The sequence below is a fragment of the Heteronotia binoei genome, chromosome 2 (assembly GCF_032191835.1).
Source record: "Heteronotia binoei isolate CCM8104 ecotype False Entrance Well chromosome 2, APGP_CSIRO_Hbin_v1, whole genome shotgun sequence".
Taxonomy (NCBI): Eukaryota; Metazoa; Chordata; class Lepidosauria; order Squamata; family Gekkonidae; genus Heteronotia; species Heteronotia binoei.
The window spans coordinates 171549872-171561205 of record NC_083224.1 but is presented as its reverse complement, the minus strand read 5'-3'; the positions used below and the strand labels follow the sequence as shown (position 1 = coordinate 171561205).

The window sequence follows — 11334 nt, the reverse complement described above, 5'->3', positions numbered from 1 at the left end:
CATCACGTGATCCTGAGAACCCGCACTCTACATAAGGGCGGCCCCGCCTCTTTCTTCTTTCTTTCGTCGCTAGGGTGCTCAGGTGTGAGGTGGTTCCTTCAGAGCGGTGAGTTACACCATTAAAGCATGCTTTGGGGAGGGGGCTTCCCATTAATATGGTTTTAGCCATTGCTTAGGGGGATTGTGGGGTCTTTAGGATATGTCGTATGTAGTAGAGGAGATTGGTGGTGGAAGGATGGAAGCGGATTCTCTTCCTCCCCTCCCCACGTTCTTCTAACTTGTTTTGGGCCTTCATTTGGGTAGTATCTAAAGGATAGTGGGGAATGTAAAAGCGGCGAATTCTATTTCGCGTAAAGATGAATGCATTCCTTTAGAGTGATCTAAAATTACAAGCTAGTGTGCGCTTTTTTGAATTCAGTAGAACTCCTCAATTGCATGTTACTACGTGGTGGCGGGGGTGGGGGAGAGCGGAAAAAAGACAAGCCCTAGTTTTTGAGCGGGATTGAAGTAGTTAGGTATGGCCTGGTGTAAAAGGAGCCACGGATTGTCCTTAAGCGCCGTCGGCCATAGAAGCCATGCTGTTCTTTAAAAAGTTAAGGATCTGAAGTGATTGGATTCTGTCAAGAAAATGCCAGTTAACTTGAAACTACAGGTTAATCTGAAGATGAAAACGTATTAATATTTCTCTTTAGTATCAACTAAAACCTCACATGTTTTGAATTTGCCCTTCGTAAATATGGAACCTTTTTCATTACTACTTGGATGTTTTAGTTAGTTTATGATGCAGCACTTAATGTGGCCAAATAAATCAGTTTCACGAGGGTTGCTGAATTTGAACCCCCTCCCAAAAATATAGTTTCATAGCAGCGCAAAGCTCTAGTGGTAGCTGGTGCCTGCTTGCATGCGTATGGTACAAATTATGGCCATCGTTTAAGTGGGCTCCAGAATATTGCAATGAAGGACTTTTTGTAGCTTCCTGATTAAACTGATCTGTGTGCTTGCACATGATGAAAAATGATGTTGGTAGGGACATCTGAGCACATGATGAATGCCAACGTCTCTGAGCAGGCACTAGGGTGTGGTAGAAGTAGGTGCAGGAGCATTTCTTCTACGTTCACTGTTTGTTCTGCTCCAGGCCTACTATGCCTTTCTGCTTGAACATTTGTCTGCCAGATGAGTACCAAAATACCTTTTTGCATGTTTGTGGACAGCACAGAATTCGAATTGGGGTGTCTGTTTTTGCAAGAGCTTTAGAGTGCTTAAAGCAGTCCTCAAAACAGTATAAAACCTGCCCTAATTGAAATGCAGGAAATCTCACAATTTGTAGGTTGGATCCAGCTTGTTTTCTGCAGGCGAAAGTGGATTGATTCTTGCCTTTCTCTTACTTGCGTTCTATGCCCCTGACCAATGTAGTTTGGGGGGTGGGGGCAGTGAAATGGGAAACTAAGAGCTGTTTTCTGTAAGTGGAATAATTACTAAACCTACAAAAAGATGAATGAATAAGACCCTAGGGATTTTATGACTTATTTCAATGTAGTCAGTTGGCATCCTTCTTTGATCTCATTAGGCCATGGGGGAGAGCCCACGTTCAAATTGGCATCATGTTTTTGGGGACTTAATCTTTTTTTGGGGGAAGGTTCAAATCTTCTACCTGCCCCATCTCCACTGAATATTTTAGAAAGGAGGTGTGAAAGTGTCCATGGTGCCCTGTTCATTGTGGCTACTCTGACTTTGAGATGTTTCCGCCATCTTGGTTTCTGGGAAAGATCTAGTAAATTCCAAGCATAGTGCAGTGGCAAAGAGCTGTGGATTCTGATCTGGAAGTTTTCATGTTTTAAGCACTTTTAATTTGTGTGTTTTAATCCTGCTGATTGGTCTGCTTATAATTTATGTCCTTGCAATTTGCTAGCTGAATTGTAAGCCACCTCAAAAAGGTGTGAGAGAAATTTTTTTTAAACACTTCCTGGAGTAAGAGTAACATTCAAGGCATGTTTGAGGCAGTCACTTTTCTAAAATTGCAAAGAGCATATAGGGCATTATTAAAATCATTAAATTCATGAACTACAAAGTAGAAGACTTTTTGTATGCAATGTGCTCATTTTGATTTCATAAAATTACTAAAAGGGGGATACGAAATGCTGCCAGAAAGAAAAGGGGGAATCCTTAACTTTTAATTGTTTTCTTTGCAGCCTCAGGAGATCAAGACCCCCTGTTATTTGCAAAGGTAAATTTGTAATTAACTGTTGATATAGACTAGAACTGGTCTGGGTTGTCTCAAAAAGATGGAAGTCTTTATTTTAAATTCTGGCTTACATTGTGCCACGATGATGACACTTATTTGCTACTCTTGATCAGTAGGATGATGATAACACTTAACCACCTTTGTTAAAAACTGAGGCACAACAAACTCTTCAAAAATTACCTTGACTCTGAGATTACTTTCACACAGATTATAATGTGTGCTGGTTTTCTTGCAGGCTTTTGCAAATGTCTTCGTCCTTATGCAAGAAGGATTTCCTGGTAAGACTAACTTGTAGAAAAGAGATGGAGTGTGTGTGTGGGGGGCGTGGTGCGTTTTTTAAGCATGTGCTTCAAAAACAGGGAGCTGAACATTGGCTGTCTGGAGGTCTTTTCGGACTTTCCCTGGCAAGTACCCCTGCACGGTACTTTCAGGGGAGGCCCCTGCCAATGAGGTTTGCATGTGATGACTACATAGTTCAGCAGACAGTCTGTGATGAATACCTTATGTCTTTCGCTCCTGTCTGATGCATCCTCATTGGGCCTTTGAATCCATCATAAGATCAGCTTGGATAGCTCCACTCCGTTACAGACTGCATTACTCACAAAGTAGGGGTTGCTTTAAAACAGGGATCCCCAATCTTTTAAAGCCTGCAGACACCTTTTGGATTTTCTCAGTCCCAAAAAGCACAACAGTTTGTTGGACTTAATATGAGAATTTTTGAGGGGGATGGCAAAGGAAGTCTCAAAATGGTTGCTGCAAGAGGCCAAGTAAAATCTCAAATGGCTTCTGCGAGAGGTGAAGCCAAAAACAGTGCCTCCTGCCTCAGTTTGCATAAGAACTCCCAGAAGGGGAATAAAAGTTAATGAAGGAAACAGGAGTAAAAAAAAAGGAAAGCCTTAAGGAAATGGAACCACATGCATGGGTGCTTAACAGTTGTGTTCCTCCAGTTCATGCTGTTGCAGCTGCACCCATGAAAGCCCTTATTAGAAAAAATATTAGAAAAAAATATGCTTTCCCTGAGCAATGCTGCTGTGAGACAAAAGATTTGTTATAAAACAAAGAAGGCCTGTTTATGTGTTGCTAGGTTTCCTACCCATTAGGTTTACAGAACTGCAAATAAACTTGGAACATTTTAGTTGATAAGTCATATAACGCAGTTAAATTTCTTTTATAGATTCTTCAGTATGGCTCAGTCCTGGGTGACCAAACAGGTACGTTGCATAGGAAAAGTCTACTCTGTAGCAGAAGCAGGGTCAGAGCTTGTCACATTGGCAGGGCATCGCTCACGTAGGCATTGGATTGACCACTGCATACTTAGGCTCACTAAGGGCCTTCATAGTCTATTTGATGATCTACATGACTGCATTATTAAGAGTAGTTTGCTTGCATTTTGCATATAATGAGGTAGATAATCCTAGCTTCTAGTACTTTTACAGATCTGCCACCTCATACTGACACCCACATTATGTCAGATGCCTTAACCTCAGTATAAGATCATATGATGATGCATTTGGGCCCCTGCTTATTCAGCCTGTGGCAGAAACAGCCACTCAGTTTGTATTGGCTAAAGGAATAAGAATGGTCTGTATTGTATTGCTCCACTCAGTAAAACTTGAAGTCTTTGCTTTAAGCTAAGTGACTCTTCCCCTGGTGGAAAAACTACTTAAAAGTTGAAGGAAGACTCCTTCAGCTCGGGGAACTTTCTCTTGGCTGAAGTAGGATCACTTCAGGTATCAGGAACCTGTGCCTTTTGAGCCCTGTATTGACTAAACTTTGCCCTGGAATTGAAATCTGTTCAAGCTTTATTCACCTGATAATGTCTTGCAAAGTGTGAATATGAAGCAAGCAGTGGGGAACCACATTTAAAAAGTACTGCCATGTACTTAACTAATTCAGGCATGATTTAAGCAAGATCTTTATGTTAATGTAACTTGTACCATTATGTTAATCTTTATGTTAATGTAACTTGTACCATCTTTGTCAAACAGTGTTGGGCTTTATAAGATGACATAGTTCTCCAGAGGTGTCCAAGCAGCTCAGCAATTTAGGAGTAAAGTAAATTAGCTGGTGCAGGCACATTTGGATGGGAGCCAGTTTATCTGTGATGGTGTAATTGCTGGTGCCTGTGTCTTTTTGCTAAGGTGACAAGCTCTTTGAATCTACTGTACATGATGTTGAATCAGGTCTCTGATCTCTGTGAGGATAATTAAATCTATGCTGATACAGTGGAAATATTGTTACCGAAAAATAAAATTGGAAGATTAAAGACTGATTAAAGCTGTCTTTTCCTTGCAGGCCATTCTGATCCAGCTACATTGGAAGGACTTTTGACTGACAAGCTGTGGTAGAGGGAAAAGGTAGGTTTAGGTTGACTTTGAGAAAAGCCTTAATATACCTTTTATTTAAAGAAGTCAAAATGATACAACCTTGTGTGAGCTTTTGAGTTTCCCAGAATTGTTCATCAAGCTGGTTCTTAGGAAATGCCGGGGGGTTGGGACCCTCTTACTTGCATCCTGTGTTGGGAGCAATGGGCAGCAGATTCCTGTGGATCCTGGGTCTATAGCTTTAGGAGATCTGGTTTAGGGTTTATCAATATATTGTAATCTGCCTACCCAGAAGGCTGTGATAAAACCTGGTAAATCCCCAGCTACACTGCATCTCGTGTCCCAAGAGAAACCTTGAAAAAGCAGTATAGTGTTCTCTCATAAAGATGCCCTGCAGTGGCTGTCTGTTCCTTGAATCCCGCTTGGGTCATGTACAGCAGCATTCTTGAGGTTCTGCCACTCAATACAGTCACTTAATGCAAGCAGCCTGTGTGATGAATAGTAAAAAAAACTACTTGACTTGAACCATGGAGGTCTGTAATTAGCTCTATCTGATTTCAGGCACCTGCTTGCATGTTCTTTTTTGTTGGCTAATTTTCTGTGACCTGTCATTTAAAAAAAACCCCTTTTTTCTCCTGGACTTCAGGTGACTTCGGAAATGTTTGGAGTAATGTTGAGAATAATGGTAAGTCATTGAAGAACTTCTGTTTATTAATTAGAAAAAAATGAATTGCACGGACAATCCACTATTATAACTGTTTCCAAAGGCATATACACATCCTTAACAGTAATTCTTTAAACTGAAATCCCAGAATTAACATACTCATGAGTATACAACGGTGTCTTTTGTTATACAGATGTACCGCTCCATTGCACATTTGATATGGATTTTGGCTTAGAACCCAACAGACTGAAACTCATGGGGAGTGCAAGAATAGTTTTTTGGAAGGTTCAGGCTTTAAAGCTTGAAATGGTGTGGGGTGGTATGCAGTTAAATAGTCATTTTGCTATACAGTAGCATTCCTAAAGGCAGTAACTGTAAGGGCAAAACAAAAAAACTCTTGTGCTCATTCAACACAGGTCAATATAAGCCACTGAATCTGTGGTTATGTGCTAGCATAGCTTTCTTTTTTGGTCAGACTTTTGCTTTGCTTTCAGCCCTGTTCCTTCTAGACACCTCATGCAGCAAACGTGGCCTAGAAGCACTAGGATGCAGTCGAGTTATCCTGGGGAATGTGCTTGTTGTTGGGGTCTTTTATTTGGAATCCAGTCAGCAGGGTTCAAAATGATGATGATTAAATGTCTGATCTGAAATCAGTTATGTGGATTAATCTTGCTGAAAAACCCTGTGTCTGCTGTTGTCCTTTATTCTAGTGGTGACTTAATTGCTTAGCATTGTAAATGTAAAGGGCAATCTAATTCTTTGTTTCTTAATTAGGTTCCAATGATGGAGTTCCACATCTGAGGTAAGAGCACATTTTTTGTATTTGTCCCATAAGAGGCTGTTTTGGAGTACAGTTGTAACCAATGATGAGACTAGATTCTGCCAGATGAGAGCCTGTGATATTAACCCTATACCGTTCCACTTAAAACTGAGGTTACACTTTTAAATGGTCATTTAAAGTTCAGTCATGTTCATAGAGTTAGTAGTTATCAAAGTATATGTGTTATTAGCCATCTGTACCAATGTTGAGTTCTGGCCAAGATGTTTCCATGGGTAGCTTCAAACTGAAACTTGCTTGGGGATATTTATTATGCAGATCCAATGGTGTAACTCCTTTTTGTATGTGTCTTTTAAAAGTACAGCTAGAAGAGGATTCTCCCAATAGTTACCCTGGCAAGAGAGAGATAGGTAAGTTTCTAGCTGATATCTTACTCTTTAGAAATGAGTGTCTAATGTCTGACTTTGTAAGCTTAGTTGGATGCGTTTCTAGGGAGAGGTTCTGTTGTGGGTGGAGCAGGGTTATATAGTAGCTGGGGGGGGTGCAGAGTGGTAAAGCTGCAGTACTGCAGTTGGAGCCCTCAGTTCACAACCTGAGTTCGATCCCAGCAGAAGCTGGTTCAGGTAGCCAGCTGCAGATTGACTCAGCCTTCCATCCTTCTGAGGTCGGTAAAATGAGTACCCAGCTTGCTGGGGAAGGCAGTGGCAAGCCACCCCGTAAAAAGTCTGCTGTGAAAACATTGTGAAAGCAACGTCACCCCAGAGTTGGAAACAACTGGTGCTTGCACAGGGGACTACCTTTACCTTTTTAAAGTGTTATGTAGAAAGTCCCAGGTTCATTCCCCAGTACTTGTAGTTAACCTTGGACAGCAGGGCTGGGAAAAGACAATGTAGAACTGCCACTAATTCGAGTAGGTGGTGTGGCAAGATATGGACCTGTTGGATCCAGCCAGATTCTGCATGTGAAAAAAAAAAAAAAGATTGCCACTATGTAGGTGTTTCTGTGTTTTCATGTTCCTCCCCAAAATGTCATACACCATTGAACATAAAAGCTATGCTGTGTGAACAAGAAAAGCCAATGATGTCTTAAGAGTAGTGGGCAGAACAGATTTCTGAAAACAACACACTGAGGCTTTCTGGGAAAAGGTGTATGTAGTTGGGCAATGAAACATCCACAGTATTTTAATTTGTAATCAGTGTTGGACACAGTCTGCTTCTGCTGGCTTTCAAATAGACCAGGCTAACTGGGCTTCCGCACACTCAGAAGCTTGTGATTGGTTAAAATGAGATAAAGTATTAGGGGCTTGTCTATTAATATAGGACAAATAATGCTTTAACCTCTTCTCTCTGTAGTAAGGTGATTGATGGACAGAGGAGTGATCTGCTTTGCAGCATATTGGTAAGTTCCAGCAGTAACACTCAGAGGTTGTTAGGCAGTGAGTGGGTCTACAAAGTGAGGCTGAGCTCGTGGGTGCTGCTGTTGGGCTCCTGTGCTTTTGAGCCTTATGGTGACCGCTGTGAAGAGCACACCTTGCCTGTATTTTTGTAGAATGCCCACATGACTCCTGAGATGGCTGCATGTCAATATTTGTCCTTATTTTAAAGATCAAGAGATCTTACCTGTTATAGGCTGGAAACCCCAAAGGCAAAATGAGTCCCCTTTAATATGCCAATTTAATTATCTTCCAGGAGGCTAAAGCTGCCTGCTGTACTAGAAGGGCAGCTAGCTTGGCAGTCTGTTTTTGAGGATTGGGAGAATCCTTTTCACGAAGTTTCCCTTCTGTGTAACTGCTGATGAGGGTCTGAACTGGCTTGTCATCCCCTTGTTTGCCCAGAAGCATGGGGAAATGAACCAGATCAAAGTCCTGATTTCAGGCATTTCCGTCAGTGGACCAGATCTCTCTTGTCTCCCTCTTCCCACTGCACCTTAACATATACTCCCTGAAATTCTGTTCCTGGGGGATGGGATCATTGGAAATAGTATGAACGGTAAATCCCCCCCCCCCCAATTAGTTGGCATGTGCTGCTTTATCCAGCCTAGAGGATGCAAGTAAAGAATTACTTCCCATGCATTTATGTTCCCCTGCCTCCATCTGCCTGTCTTTTCTATGCTGAATAGTTGGAGCATGCACACTTTTCTAATGCTGGGTGTATATGAATGTTGTGTACTGTTGATGATGAAATTGGACAAAACAATGGGAATCTCTCTGAAAGGGAGTGATGATAATTCTACACTGAAACAGTACAGAACTGATGCCGCAGCCTCATCTCTGCTGCGAGGTTGGAAACTATTTCTAGAGCACCAGTGTGGTGCAGTGATTAAGAGCAGCAGACTCTAATCTGGAGAACCAGGTTTCACGTGAAGCCTGCTGGGGGGACCTTGGGTCAATCTCACAAGGGTGTCTGTTGGAGGAAGCTGATTGAAAACCACTTTGAGACTACTTTGGGTAGAGAAAAACAGTATAAAAAAACACTTCTATTTTTAAGGTCATGCTATCTTTATTACAGATCAAACTGGCCAGTGTTCTGGAGGAAGTCTGTCTTCTGCTGCCTAAGGTAAGTGTATTGCATGCTGTGGGTTGAAACCTTATTGCAAAAAGTCAACTCTGTGGTCCACTTACTATTTTGATGCCAGATCACTACCCATTTTATTGTGCTTATATGGCACAGAATACTGTGGACAGATTAGATGTCTTGAAAGTAAATGCCTGATTATCTTTGAGGCTATGAGTCCATTTCTAGATCTCCTCCCTTGTAATTCAAGAACTTGAAGATCAAAGCAGATACAATGATGATAACATAGTTCAGCAGATGAACAGTGGTGATCTGTCTTTCGCTCCTATCTGACGTATCTGGCTACACACTCTTTAGACAACTACATGGAGTTATATTTGCATGTTCTCTCCTGGCTAAGCTTTGTAGAACTCTTGGAACTGATCCTTAAGAGTCTTGTTAGTGATAAAATAAATGCTATAGAATCAGAATCATAGATTTGGAAGGGACCTCCAGGGTCACCTAGTTTAGCCCCCTGCACAATGCCAGAAACCCACAAATACCCCAAATTCACAGGATCTTCATCGCTGTCAGATGGCCATCTAGCCTGTTTAAAAAGCTCCGAGGAAGCCTGTTTCATTGAGGAATCGCTCTAATGGTCAGGAAGTTCTTCCTAATGTTGAGCTGGAAACTTTTGATTCAATTTCAACCCATTGGTTCTGGTCCTACCTTCTGGGGCCGCAGAAAACAATTCCACATCCTCTATATGACAGCCCCTCAAGTACTTGAAGATGGTGATCATATCAGCTCTCAGCTGCCTCTTCTCCAGGCTAAACATCCCCAGCTCCTTCAACCTTTCCTCATTAGGACTTGGTCTTCAGACCCCTCACCATCTTCGTCGCTCTCCTCTGGACCAGTCCCAGCCTGTCTATTTCCTTCTTAAAATGTGGTGCCCAAAACTGAACACAGTACTCCAGGTGAGGTCTTCCCAGAGCAGAGTAAAGCAATATTATTACATCACATGATCTGGACACTATATTTCTGTTGATACAGCCCAAAATTGCATTTGCTTTTTTAGCCACCGCATCACACTGTTGATTCATGTTCAGCGTATGATCCACTAAGACCCCTAGATCCTTTTTGCACATACTACTGCTAAGACAAGTCTCCTCCATCCTATTTAAAGATCCATGTATATTTGCTTCTTCTAAGACTGCCCTTTGAGTTCATTGTGGCAATGTTGAGAAGAAATCTTAGAGGTACCAGACATATTTAGCAAATTTCAGCTATAATTGATGAAGTACAGTAAGGGAAACTAATGTTAGACAAATTCAATAAATCTGATGAAAGCCCCAGCTCCAGCAGCGACCTGTTGGTCTGGAAAGCAATTTTATGCGACATTAAACTAGAGGGAAAAAGATAAATTCAGAAACATGCTATGCTGGTTACTGTAGATTTTTTTCCATGAAGTATGGTGATTTGATGCGTTGTTACACATTTCATTCCATCCCATCTATACTAATGCTTCTCTTTCTTAGGAGTTAACTTGAAAACTGACAGGACTTTGAAAGGTGGGTGTCCTTCCTGTATGTGAAACACACAGTTGACATCTATTATGGGAGTGGATAAATGATGATAACTTTACCTTGAACTCTCTCTCTGATATTGTGATGGAGAATCTAGGGTCTGATCCCTTCATTTTCCAAGGTGTGCTCTGCTTTAGAGTGCAACACACAGGTTAACCTTGCTTTTTTCCCCATAGGCTTGAAGCTGCAGTCCTGTCCAGAAGGGGAAGTGTGTAACCAGAGAGCACTGAGATCTAGTTCTCAAAATCTTCTGAAAAATCCCTTGACCAAGGGAGGCCAAGCTAAAAAGAAGGGAGCAGGCACTCTCAATAATGGCTCCCCAATGGTGGAATCAGCTGCCAGAGGTGTGAGCCCTGCAGGACCTCATTCAGTTCTGCACGGCTTGTAAAACCATTGTTTTCCAACTTGTTTTTAAGGTGGAATCCTGTTAATGACATCTAGCCATCTTTATATATATGTATTCAACCGGTAGCATCTTCAATTTATACTGGTTTTAATTTATTTACTTAACTAATTTATGAATTTCTAATTTTATTGTAATCATGGTATGTTACCATGTCTTGTGAGCTGCCCTGAGCTTGCCTTGGCAGGATATAAATAAAAATTTATTATTATTAACCAGAAGATAAAATCTAATGGTATGACACCTGCATAATAAAATTGTTCTTTGAAATTTTGTACTGAAGTTCCTTGACTTTCTTTAGTGTAAAAATGTTGAACTTTAAAAAGGTGACAAGAAGTGCTGTGACAGTCAGAAGGTTGTCTAGTAGGTGAATGCAATATAGTAAGCTGTGAAATCAGATTATTGGAATACTGCTATAAGAACATAAGAGAACCCATGTTGGATCATTCTTTCATATTAGGTGACATTGCAACTGTATCTCAGGAGAAAGGCAAAGAAACATTTTACTTCTGTTTTAAAGCAAAAGTTCATCCCAGGGACTTTTTTCTAAGGAAAGGCCCTGCATGAAAACAACCTAAATATCAGGTCTCTAATTCTACTATGTGTGTAATTCAAATGTTGCCAAAGCTGTAATTACAAAGTAAGCAAATGAGCATCTCAAGCTATTTCTTTGTCTGGAAGTTATATTATTTTTTGTTCTCCTTTGCCTCAGAAGCCTACCCAGCTTGCGGGGGGGGGCGATGGCAAACCACCCCATAAAAAAGCCTGTCCAGAAAACGTTGTGAAAGTAATGTCACCCGAGAGTCAGAAACAACATCCTTTCTGTAAGATGTGATCCTTTACCA

The 11334-nt window shown here is 41.2% G+C and overlaps 1 long non-coding RNA gene and 7 other non-coding genes across 8 annotated transcripts; all 8 read left to right on the top strand.

The window, feature by feature from the left end:
- Positions 1-53: 53 nt before the first annotated feature.
- On the top strand, positions 54-10763 carry LOC132567689 (uncharacterized). The gene is made up of 12 exons (XR_009555113.1): positions 54-106; positions 2190-2224; positions 2478-2520; positions 3417-3453; positions 4538-4599; positions 5213-5251; positions 6005-6032; positions 6373-6418; positions 7361-7406; positions 8516-8563; positions 10039-10071; positions 10263-10763. It is a non-coding gene; the product is annotated as an uncharacterized LOC132567689 (long non-coding RNA).
- On the top strand, positions 994-1073 carry LOC132567883 (small nucleolar RNA SNORD74). The gene has a single exon (XR_009555148.1). It is a non-coding gene; the product is annotated as a small nucleolar RNA SNORD74 (small nucleolar RNA).
- On the top strand, positions 2693-2774 carry LOC132567884 (small nucleolar RNA snR60/Z15/Z230/Z193/J17). The gene has a single exon (XR_009555149.1). It is a non-coding gene; the product is annotated as a small nucleolar RNA snR60/Z15/Z230/Z193/J17 (small nucleolar RNA).
- LOC132567894 (small nucleolar RNA SNORD78) lies at positions 5847-5910 on the top strand. The gene has a single exon (XR_009555159.1). It is a non-coding gene; the product is annotated as a small nucleolar RNA SNORD78 (small nucleolar RNA).
- LOC132567882 (small nucleolar RNA SNORD47) lies at positions 6089-6166 on the top strand. Its single transcript, XR_009555147.1, has one exon. It is a non-coding gene; the product is annotated as a small nucleolar RNA SNORD47 (small nucleolar RNA).
- On the top strand, positions 7081-7141 carry LOC132567895 (small nucleolar RNA SNORD75). The gene has a single exon (XR_009555160.1). It is a non-coding gene; the product is annotated as a small nucleolar RNA SNORD75 (small nucleolar RNA).
- LOC132567874 (small nucleolar RNA SNORD79) lies at positions 8174-8252 on the top strand. The gene has a single exon (XR_009555139.1). It is a non-coding gene; the product is annotated as a small nucleolar RNA SNORD79 (small nucleolar RNA).
- LOC132567885 (small nucleolar RNA snR60/Z15/Z230/Z193/J17) lies at positions 8788-8862 on the top strand. Its single transcript, XR_009555150.1, has one exon. It is a non-coding gene; the product is annotated as a small nucleolar RNA snR60/Z15/Z230/Z193/J17 (small nucleolar RNA).
- Positions 10764-11334: the final 571 nt, after the last annotated feature.